The sequence below is a fragment of the Bombina bombina genome, chromosome 12 (assembly GCF_027579735.1).
Source record: "Bombina bombina isolate aBomBom1 chromosome 12, aBomBom1.pri, whole genome shotgun sequence".
In the NCBI taxonomy this organism is placed as follows: Eukaryota; Metazoa; Chordata; class Amphibia; order Anura; family Bombinatoridae; genus Bombina; species Bombina bombina.
Window position 1 is genome coordinate 47,461,031 of NC_069510.1, and position 13,540 is coordinate 47,474,570.

Sequence of the window (13,540 nt, forward strand, 5' to 3'; positions counted from 1 at the left end):
GGTGGAGTACTGGTTTTGGGCTGGTATCATCAAAGATGAGCTTGTGGGGCCTTTTCGGGTTGAGGATGGAGTCAAGCTCAACTCCCAGTCCTACTGCCAGTTTCTGGAAGACACCTTCTTCAAGCAGTGGTACAGGAAGAAGTCTGCATCCTTCAAGAAAAACATGATTTTCATGCAGGACAATGCTCCATCACACGCGTCCAAGTACTCCACAGCGTGGCTGGCAAGAAAGGGGTATAAAAGAAGAAAATCTAATGACATGGCCTCCTTGTTCACCTGATCTGAACCCCATTGAGAACCTGTGGTCCATCATCAAATGTGAGATTTACAAGGAGGGAAAACAGTACACCTCTCTGAACAGTGTCTGGGAGGCTGTGGTTGCTGCTGCACGCAATGTTGATGGTGAACAGATCAAAACACTGACAGAATCCATGGATGGCAGGCTTTTGAGTGTCCTTGCAAAGAAAGGGTGGGCTATATTGGTCACTGATTTGTTTTTGTTTTGTTTTTGAATGTCAGAAATGTATATTTGTGAATGTTGAGATGTTATATTGGTTTCACTGGTAAAAATAAATAATTGAAATGGTATATATTTGTTTTTTGTTAAGTTGCCTAATAATTATGCACAGTAATAGTCACCTGCACACACAGATATCCCCCTAAAATAGCTATAACTAAAAACAAACTAAAAACTACTTCCAAAACTATTTAGCTTTGATATTAATGAGTTTTTTGGGTTCATTGAGAACATGGTTGTTGTTCAATAATAAAATTAATCCTCAAAAATACAACTTGCCTAATAATTCTGCACTCCCTGTAGGTATAGATATATACGGATATGTACTGGAATATCTATGTATAAATACATAGAACATATTCTGCTATGTGAAGAATATTGAAATCTGAAATATTTACAGTACAAACACAGTATAACACTTTATTAAAAATAAATATGCTTTAACATGTTTTTATCTACTTAACTGCAAAGGTTCCAATGCACTTCTGTATATGTCTTTATACTGTATGTGTACATATGTATTTATGTGCTTATATGTGTATATGTCTGTACACACATATACACACACACACACATACACACACACACACACATATATATATATATATATATACATACACAAAATATACATCTTTAGACATGTATATGTATTTATGTGCTTATATGTGTATACTGTAAATACATAAATACACATATAAATATGTACACACATATAAACACACACACACACACACACACACACACACATATATATATATATATATATATATATATATATATATATATACATACACAAAATATACATCTTTAGACATGTATATGTATTTATCTCTATTTTAAAGCCCTTTGCAGCTAAAGCCTTTTTTGCTAACACCTGAGACCACATATCTTTGAGCCCTTATAACTTTTTTGTGCAATAGTTTTTAATAATGTTTATTAGACGGTGTTAATATGAGTGCAACTGTACTTTATATGTTTTGTGAGACTTTTTTGTTTTGTGAAACAGTTATCCAGAACTCTGAAGTTACGTTATCCTGCCGCACCTTCAATTCAATTGCACTCAAGCGATCACGTTTACGTTCAACTTGTAATACGCACGTTACATCCAATGCGCGCAAACGGCCACTATTAACACAATATCACTCGCATGCCACTCGTAATCTGGCCCAATATTACCTCGCTTATCTCCACACTGCTATATTCAATAATCTTTTTACTTACGTTTGTCCACCTCTATTATTACAACTTCCTTTTCCCTCCAAGATTTCTAGAACTCTATACCCCACTACATTAGACTATCTCTGGCCTTGTATAGCTGTAGGAGCTCTCTGAAATGCACCTGTTCAGATAGGCTTACCACCTCTCCCCTAATATATCTCCTCTTCATCCTAACCAACAAGACAAACCGGAACTGCTATATCTCTTTCTAGTTTGTTTTGTGTCTTTTATGTATCTGTATTATTTTAAGGAGATACCAAGTACATTTCATGTACTTCCCTTTAATCATGGGTGCAGCCATTTTGGAACCTAAGTTGCACTGCAGGTATCTGAAGTAGAGTTGCTGCACATGTGCAAACAGATTTTAAAATGGCGGCACCCATGACTAGAGGGAGACGGCAATAACCTCAATATTATGCTTATAAAATTTATTTAGTGTTTTATGTCCCTTTAACTTGAACCATTGGCATTGTATACCTTTACTTATGTACCCCGTACTTTTGTTCCCAGCGCTACAGAATTTGGTGGCACTTTACAAATAAACAATACAATAATAATAAAGTGACAAAGGTTAGGACCATCTTTAAAATATGGGAATATTATCCCAAGCTCTCATGCATTTACATAACTGATTGACATTTGTTGTGAATAATTGTATAGAAAGCAATTAATTAATCCTGCACACCATGGGTCTAGTGCTATTCTAGTGCACTATTTCTTCCCCATTTCAGTAGAAGAGATGTTAATGTGGGAAATGCTTAAAGGACCACTCAGTGCAGAAGAATTACATAATTAACAAGTGCATAATAAAAACACAATGCAATAATCTCTACTCTACTGAATTTCAAATAAGCAGTAGATTTGTTTCTGATAATTTTATTTTTTTTCCCATTTTCCGGCCCCCTGTATCATGTGACAGATATCAGCCAATCACAGACTAGTATACATATAACCTGTGAGTTTGTGCACATGCTCAGTAGGATCTTGTTCCCCAAATAGTGTGTAAATAAAAAGCCTGTAAAAAATGTGATAATGGAAGTACTCTTATTATAATTTGCTTTGTTTTCTTGCTATCATTTGTTGAAAAGAATACTTAGGTAGGCTCGGGAGCAGCAAAACACTTCTGGTAACTAGCTGCTGATTGGTGGCTGCACATATATGCCTCTTGTTATTGGCTTATGCGATGTGATCAGCTAGCTCCCAATAGTGCATTGTTTCTCCTTCATCAAATGGATACCAAGAGAATAAAGCAAAATTGATAAAAGAAGAACATTGGAATGTTGTTTAAAAGGTTCTATTTGAATCATTAAAGAAAAATGTTGGGGTTTATGTCCCTTTAAAGGAACATTAAAGCATATGCTTGTCCCACATTCCCTAGAGAAGCCACAAAGCAAATTCTGTAACCTATGCTGCAAATCAAATAACTGATTAAGATCATTTTCATTATTTTGAAAACCCAGGATACAGAATTTGCTTATTGTCTTCTCTAGGGAATGTGAGAAAAGCAAGATGTGTTAAATGCCCCTGTTAGGGAAAATAAAACCACATTCAGTATTGCCTGTTTTTGCTGTAAAATACCTCTGAAAAGGGTGCTTGTTTTACTTTCTCTGTATTAAAGAGACACTAAACCCACATTTTTTCTTTCATGATTCAGATAGAGCATGCAATTTTAAGCAACTTTCTAATTTACTCATATTATCACTTTTACTTCGTTCTCGTGCTATCTTTATTTGAAACAGCAGAAATGTAAGCTTAAGAGCCGGCCCATTTTTGGTTCAGAAATTGGATAGTGCTTGCTGATTGATGGCTAAATGTAGCAAACCAATCAGCAAACTCTACCCATGTGCTGAACCAAAAATGGGCCGGCTCCTAACCTTACTTTCTCCAACATTGGTGTGTCCGGTCCACGGCGTCATCCATTACTTGTGGGATATTCTCCTCCCCCTACAGGGAAAGGCAAGGAGAGAACACAGCAAGAGCTGTCCATATAGCTCCCCCTCTGGCTCCGCCCCCCAGTCATTCTCCTTGTCGCTCTGAACAAGTAGCATCTCCACGGGGATGGTGAGGAGTTTGTGGTGTTAGTTGTAGTTTTTTATTTCTTCTATCAAGAGTTTGATATTTTTGCTTCTTTGGAGGCTGTTTTTGGAAGAAAGGTTTTGCAAGCCGTGGTGCCTTCTGTTTAGGTAACCTGATTTGCTCCCTCCCTTCATCCGTGTCCTAAAGCTTTGGTATTGGTTCCCACAAGTAATGGATGACGCCGTGGACCGGACACATCAATGTTGGAGAAAACAGAATTTATGCTTACCTGATAAATTACTTTCTCCAACGGTGTGTCCGGTCCACGGCCCGCCCTGGTTTTTTAATCAGGTTTGAAAAAATTTTATTTTTCTTTATACACTACAGTCACCACGGCACCCTATAGTTTTCTCCTTTTTCTCCTAACCGTCGGTCGAATGACTGGGGGGCGGAGCCAGAGGGGGAGCTATATGGACAGCTCTTGCTGTGTGCTCTCCTTGCCTTTCCCTGTAGGGGAGGAGAATATCCCACAAGTTATGGATGACGCCGTGGACCGGACACACCGTTGGAGAAAGTAATTTATCAGGTAAGCATAAATTCTGTTTTCCTGCATTTTCAAATAAAGATAGCAAGAGAAAGAAGACAATTTGATAATAGGAGGTAAATAGAAAGTTGCTTAAAATTGCATGCTCTATCTGAACGAGGAAAGAATAAAATTGAGGTTTATGGGGAAGTTATCTGAGCCTACAACATTCCCACAGTGATTGGCACAGCACATAAGACCAGGATCATAAATACCCCAAAGGGAGTGTGCTTGAACTTCTCTTGGTTTGCAAAACCTTGTAAATTATGCTAACAACATAAGTGTTAAATTATTGAGAGAAATCTTAACGCACCTTTAAACCTGTCTAATGATCCCACATAAATTTAATAATTTTAACCTATTCTTATACTTTCATGAAAAAATCATCAAAGTGGTTCTAGAAAAAAGATGTGATGTTTGATGAAAGTAGCATTTTTGGTTAGTGTAAATACATTGCAGTGATACTATGTACATTCAGTAAGTAAGACGCTTGATTGACACACTAGTGTCCAACATAGTAACTTACTAAGTCACCAAAAGTGTTATACCAGTTTGTTCATTTTGCCATGAAATCCATGACACTATGGAGCCATTTCTGAAATCCTGGTGATTATTTCCATAGACTTAAAAAAAACTAGAGCTGTGAACAGGAGTAGTTCAATTTGTTGTCATTTGTGATTCAAATAGATTGGTAAGAAAACCACAGCAAATAGGAGCACTCCAAGAAAAAAAATGGCTAAACCAAGTCCCCAAATACTTCCACAAAATGTCCTGCACTCAATCAGGAAGGAGGGTTGTGGTATTGAGACCAGGACTTCTGAACCAGTATTATCCTGGTTAGGCAACAACTGTACTGTCACTAGAGACCCTTTGCTTTGGTCTGACTTGACTTTTCTCACCCAACACAGCGTGCGACCTTCCAACCATACATCCTGTAAGAGCTGCATGTCACGAGGAAAGAGAGCGACAATGTCGAGGTTAGGTTGCATTTTAGGGATTCCTCCAGTAGGGATTTGAGCCAGAGTCCGACACAGTGGACAAGGGAAGTCTTGTGACTGTTTCATGAAGAGGCAAAGTCTGGAGAGACATTCCATGCAGAACGTGTGTGAGCAGGGGAGTAGCAGAGGCGTCTTGAAGATATTGTCATAAGAAGAGTAGCATATTGGACATTCAGTAGCATTCCTGCTAAGTTCTTCAGGCTCAGTCTGGTTTGGAGTATCTTCTTTCATGTCGTACTCGGATGACCAAACCAATTGATCCAATCAAACTCCACTCTAGATGAGTTCATTCTGCAGGACACATTAATGTTTGTTTGAAGGCCACATGAAAGTCACATTTCAACTCAATATTTACCTTCAGAAAAGTAGTTTTGAATGTTCCCAACACCTGATATAAACTTATTAAATATAATGAACTTTGCTTGTTTCTTCCTTACAGTGCTTTCTTTTCCTTCTGAGTCTCTTGCATATATCTAACATATACATTGTCATTCTCTCCTCCTCTTGGTAACCAACAATTATCTTTGGGGTTTCATCCAAACTAAAATCAAGTGAGATTCTTGGGTAATTCTCTTTCAACCTCCTCCCCCCCCCTCCTTCCTCTTCACATAGCAACACTAACAGAATTGCTGAGTGTGAACAATACAGACTCCAAGGGACACTATCTCACTGAGAAGCAAACACACAAGTTTGCCGGCATTAGTAGCCTTGAGGGTTATCTATACACATGCAAAAGTGCAGCTAGTGCAATCAGCCAGTGCTGCTGTCGTGTTATTATTGAAGGGTAGCCCTTTACATGGCAGCAGGGAAAAGATAATCATCATTTATTCTTGCTGATTAATCTGGCAGTGAATAAAAAAATACGTCTACCTACAGTATTCATTTTAAATTGATTGTAAACACTTGCAATATATATTCTTGTAATGTAAAATGATTCAGACACAACATACCATTAAAAAAAAAAGTTTCCAATTTCCTTCTATTATCAAATTTGCTTTATTCCCATTTCATTCTTTGTTGAAGAGATACCTAAGTAGGTTTCCGGAGCACTAGGTGGTAGGAAATAGTGCTCTTCCAAATGGATAAGATTCTTGTAAAATTACTGCCATCTAGTACTCCAGAAATGGACACACTCCTGAGCTTACGTTCTTGATTTTCAACAAAAGATACAAAGAGATCAAAGAAAAAGTGTTATTAGAAAGTTGTTTAAAATTGTATGCTTTATCTGAATCATGAAAGAAAACATTTAGGTTTCATATCACTTTAATCAAGGCAACTTTTATTATTTATTTTGCCTTTTTTTTCTGTAATTTAAGTCTGGAACTGGTGTATTTTCCACTCCTGAAAAAGCTCTTTGGAAACTACACAGGCAGAACCTTTTCACACACAATACCACTTACTAATTTGCAGTTTGCTGTCTTATCATTTCTGTTGAAGCCACACAAATGAGATTTTGTTTACACAACCCCTGTCCTTTTCAAATTCATGCCTGCCTTGGTTTGTAAAAATTAGGAGCAAGGTGTGGGGAATTTGACCACTGAAAAGCAATTGCAGCAATACATTTTATCTGTTCTAATACTGCTAATATGGTATGTTAATCTATCTGAAGACTATATTATATTATATATGTTGGCAGTTAATTACTGAATTGCAAAAGATCTACATACACAATGGGCTAGATTACAAGTGGTGCGGTATCCCCCCCCCCCCCCGAAAACTCACCGTTTACTCAAAAATGTTCTCCCCTTTAATTTGTTTACAATGATCCACTTTACCTGCTGGAGTGTATTAAATTGTTTACAAGTAGCTCCTTTACCCTTATATTGGCATTTGAAATTGTTGATTTAGCATGTGGTATTCCCACCTATTCTGAAAGTTTGTGGCCGCAGGTCCAAGCTATAGATAAGCTTTGTAAACACAGCCAGCAGAAGAAATTACACTCCCAGTGGGATATAGCAGAGATAAGGTAATACAATGTTGATTTTCCATTGTTCTCTCCAAGTACTGGTGATTGGTTTATGGACAGATACAAGATAAAGAAGCAGGTATATGTACACAATGTGATAAAGTAATGAGATCTGATTATACCTACAGATATAAGATAAAGACACAAGTATATGTACACAGTGTGATACAGTAATGAGATCTGATTATACCTACAGATATAAGATACAGACACATGTATATGTACACAATGTGATACAGTAATGAGATCTGATTATACCTACAGATATAAGATAAACAAGCATGTATATGTACACAATGTGATACAGTAATGAGATCTGATTATACCTACAGATATAAGATACAGACACATGTATATGTACACAGTGTGATACAGTAATGAGATCTGATTATACCTACAGATATAAGATACAGACACATGTATATGTACACAATGTGATACAGTAATGAGATCTGATTATACCTACATATATAAGATAAAGACACATGTATATGTACACAATGTGATACAGTAATGAGATCTGATTATACCTACATATATAAGATAAAGACACATGTATATGTACACAATGTGATACAGTAATGAGATCTGATTATACCTACAGATATAAGATAAAAGACACATGTATATGTACACAATGTGATACAGTAATGAGATCTGATTATACTTACAGATATAAGATAAAGACACATGTATATGTACACAATGTGATAAAGTAATGAGATCTGATTATACCTACAGATATAAGATAAAGAAGCAGGTATATGTACACAATGTGATAAAGTAATGAGATCTGATTATACCTACAGATATAAGATAAAGACACATGTATATGTACACAATGTGATACAGTAATGAGATCTGATTATACCTACAGATATAAGATAAAGACACATGTATATGTACACAATGTGATAAAGTAATGAGATCTGATTATACCTACAGATATAAGATAAAGACACATGTATATGTACACAATGTGATACAGTAATGAGATCTGATTATACCTACAGATATAAGATAAAGAAGCAGGTATATGTACACAATGTGATACAGTAATGAGATCTGATTATACCTACAGATATAAGATACAGACACATGTATATGTACACAATGTGATACAGTAATGAGATCTGATTATACTTACAGATATAAGATAAAGAAACATGTATATGTACACAATGTGATACAGTAATGAGATCTGATTATACCTACAGATATAAGATAAAGACACATGTATATGTACACAATGTGATACAGTAATGAGATCTGATTATACCTACGGATATAAGATAAAGAAGCAGGTATATGTACACAATGTGATAAAGTAATGAGATCTGATTATACCTACAGATATAAGATAAAGACACATGTATATGTACACAGTGTGATACAGTAATGAGATCTGATTATACCTACAGATATAAGATACAGACACATGTATATGTACACAATGTGATACAGTAATGAGATCTGATTATACCTACGGATATAAGATAAAGAAGCAGGTATATGTACACAATGTGATAAAGTAATGAGATCTGATTATACCTACAGATATAAGATAAAGACACATGTATATGTACACAATGTGATACAGTAATGAGATCTGATTATACCTACAGATATAAGATAAAGACACATGTATATGTACACAATGTGATACAGTAATGAGATCTGATTATACCTACAGATATAAGATACAGACACATGTATATGTACACAATGTGATAAAGTAATGAGATCTGATTATACCTACGGATATAAGATAAAGAAGCAGGTATATGTACACAATGTGATACAGTAATGAGATCTGATTATACCTACAGATATAAGATAAAGACACATGTATATGTACACAATGTGATACAGTAATGAGATCTGATTATACCTACAGATATAAGATACAGACACATGTATATGTACACAATGTGATACAGTAATGAGATCTGATTATACCTACAGATATAAGATACAGACACATGTATATGTACACAATGTGATACAGTAATGAGATCTGATTATACCTACAGATATAAGATAAAGACACATGTATATGTACACAATGTGATACAGTAATGAGATCTGATTATACCTACAGATATAAGATAAAGACACATGTATATGTACACAATGTGATACAGTAATGAGATCTGATTATACTTACAGATATAAGATACAGACACATGTATATGTACACAATGTGATACAGTAATGAGATCTGATTATACCTACAGATATAAGATACAGACACATGTATATGTACACAATGTGATACAGTAATGAGATCTGATTATACCTACAGATATAAGATAAAGACATGTATATGTACACAATGTGATACAGTAATGAGATCTGATTATACCTACAGATATAAGATAAAGACACATGTATATGTACACAATGTGATACAGTAATGAGATCTGATTATACTTACAGATATAAGATACAGACACATGTATATGTACACAATGTGATACAGTAATGAGATCTGATTATACCTACAGATATAAGATACAGACACATGTATATGTACACAATGTGATAAAGTAATGAGATCTGATTATACCTACAGATATAAGATAAAGACACATGTATAGGTACACAATATGATACAGTAATGAGATCTGATTATACCTACAGATATAAGATACAGACATATGTATATGTACACAATGTGATACAGTAATGAGATCTGATTATACCTACAGATATAAGATAAAGGCACATTTATATGTACACAATGTGATACACTAATGAGATCTGATTATACCTACAAGCTCAACCCATTTTATTAGGTTGTGGCTTCAAAACACAAAATCAGAGCTTTAATATACACACATTTCATACATATAAGCAAATTTTCATACATTTTTTACTCTGCAGTTGGTAAAAAAGCAATTGTAAACACATTAAGGGAAAAACTATTTTACAGTATACTGTCCCTTTTTTGTGCAAGTCAGGTTGCGTCTGTTTTACAACTTCTGAAAAAAATTATTTTGTGCAAGCGGTAACCCGAATAGCGCAAAAATCCTAACTTAACTTTTCGCGTGTATGTATTGCCCCATAAAAATCCATGGAGAGAAAAAAGAAGAAAAAAAAAAACCTGAGATTGCGCAAACACCATCGCATTTTTACATTCCCCATAGAAGTAAATGTGTATATAAATACTAATAACTAAAATAAATACAAAGTTGCCTGTAAAATAAAAATAAACCCTAAGATAGCTACAATGTAACTATTAGTAATAGTGTAGCTATCTTAGGGTTTATTTTATAGGTAAGTATTTAGTTTTAAATAGAAATAATTTAGTTAATTGTAGTAATTTTATTTAGATTTATTTTAATTATATTTAAGTTAGGGGGTGTTAGGGTTAGACTTAGGTTTAGGGGTTAATAACTTTATTATAGTGGCGGCAACGTTGGGGGTGGCAGATTAGGGGTTAATAAATGTAGGTAGTTGGCGGCGACATTGGGGGTGGCAGAGTAGGGGTTAACAAGTATAATGTAGGTTGCGGCGGTGTCCGGAGCGGCAGATTAGGGGTTAATAATATAATGCAGGTGTCGGCGATGTTGGGGGGCGTCAGATTAGGGATTAATAAGTGTAAGATTAGGGGTGTTTAGACTCGGGGTTCATGTTAGGGTGTTAGTTGTAGACATAACTTTTATTTCCCCATAGGAATCAATGGGGCTGCATTAAGAGCTTTACACTGCTTTTTGCAGGTGTTAGGTTTTTTTTCAGCCGGCTCTCCCCCATTGATTCCTATGGGGAAATTGTGCACGAGCACGTTTTACCAGCTCACCGCTAACGTAAGCAGCGCTGATATTTACATTTGACATAAACTCTATACATTTGTTGTCCAACTAACTACAAGTGCCACATCTGGCTTTCCCACATTTGAAGACACCCTTCATATTCCCCACAAATGTGTGAACTTGTGGTTTATTCCATCTATTAACTTTAGTAGACACCACCTTGCTAGGTGCCAAATAATTCTTCAAAGTGGGTGCCCTTTTAAACACACACACAGGTCTATCTCCAATAAGATCTTTTAATATAGGATCCAATGATAACATGGGCCAATGTTTATTTAAAATGTCTAGAATTCCCCTATAATTACTATTGAATTTGGTTATAAACCTAGTTGAATTAGTAATTGTATTATCTACATTCATAATTTTATTCTTCTTTTCAAAAAAGGAATCCCTGTTTAATGCTAGAACCCTGTCCCTACTATTACAAACAGCAATGGGGTTATACTTTTTATCCAAAAATCTTTTTTTCCAAAGTGTTTGACTCCTCTAGATAATCCTCCATATTAGTACAATTACGCCTAATATGTCTAAATTGACTAAAAGGGATGTTATCCAGCCATTTAGGGTGATGATAATATTTCCGATTGATATAACTATTGGAGTCTACTTTTTTGAAAAAACTCTTGGATATTAACTGACCACTAGGATCCCTATTAAGTGATAAATCCAGAAATTCTATATGCTCAAATCCAAATACATGAGAAAAGGAGTGGAATTTAAATGATTCATAAATTCTAAAGCTAATTCTCTAGTGCCCTCCCAAATAAACAACAAATCGTCATTTAGACTGAAATCCTCCTCATCTCTCGCTAATTTCCCAGTTTTAATGATATCATTCTGGTAATTATTATTAAGTTCCACGAACATTCCGATTTTAAACAATTGAATACAAATGTCCTAGAAAAAAAGGGATTTACCAGAATGATATCATTAAAACTAAAACTGGGAAATTAGCGAGAGATGAGGAGGATTTCAGTACTGGGAATATTTTTACATTTAATAGAAAGGATAACTTAGATCCAAATATGAAACAGGGAATTTTTGATGTGACTCTGGAAAATGGAACGAATCAACTCAGTAATTCTAATGTGAATGAGAGTGGCCCTATTAGAAGGTTTAACAATATTAATAAAAATAATTTTGAGAGTAAGAAATTTACTCATAAAAATTTGAATAGAATGAGAGAACCCTATAAAGAATTTAAGGAGGCTAATACTCAGAATCAGTCTTACGGTAATTATAATTTCTTCCTGGGTCTAAAATGAGGAATCAGTCTTCCTCCAATCACGGCATTGAATCAGACACTGATTTCCCGGGGGGGAAGCCATGATTGGAGGATGACCTATCCATCATTTCTGACGTCAGCAATGGCTTGCGAAGGGTGGAGAAAGCTGGAGCTGCTGTCAAGATTAAAAGGTAAGTTTTTTCTCTCAACACGAGTGAAATGTAAATTTTGATGAATTAAAGTGCCCCTGTTTTTTATCGAATTTTTCAAAACCGGGCACTTTAGCATCAAAATTGACATTCACTTTAAAGATGTATTATGTTTGTGATTTTATGTCTAACAGATTAGCTCTAACAAATTTGCCTTTTTATTATCCCTTTAAATAATAAATACTATGCTAAGGTCTGAATTACTTTTGTTCTCTTTGTTGTTCTACGTTTTAGAGATTGAAGTTCGGTATAACCTTTTAGTTCGAGATACCAGTCCCATTTGAGGAAGGTTGTCAATTGTTTCTATTAAAGTAAGTCATTTGATTTTAATTAGGACTGTTACATGCAACGTGCTCCAAAATGTACTTTATTATATATTAATTCTCAACATTAAACATGAATCTGTTTATAACTAAATAACTTTATTTCTAGCATTCCATTTTTTTTTGTTTTTCTGTCTGTGTGGGTAATTAGGGGTGGGATTATTTTCACCTGTTTGGGCCTTGGAAGCCTATAAATTTAGCACATTTACTCTGTGAGCTTGCTCTTTCAGGCTTGCTGTATTGATTCTCGGTTAAAGTAACATTGTCTGTTTAAGTATAATAGTTAGCTAACCAAGGTAGTTAGGCAAACAAGGTTTTGGGGTAACCAAGGGGAAATATATTTATTTTATACTTTTAAGTTAAACCTTTTATTAAGAATGTGTGAGAATCTCATTCAGTGTACAGCTTGCCACATTTTTGCATCACTGGAGCAGCCGCTTCTAGGATTATATGTTTGTGGCAAGTGCGAGCATATTGTCTCTTTAGAAACTCGTATTGGGGATCTGGAGGAACGAATTGCAACACTACATGAAATTCAGACACTTGAAAGGGAAATGGATAGGACTGAGCTGGTTGTTAATGGTTCCAGCAGTGGGAATGGGGAGGATTCAGATGAGGAGACTCCAGGATGTAGCTGGGTCACAGTTAGAGGGCGAAGTAAGCGGAAGAG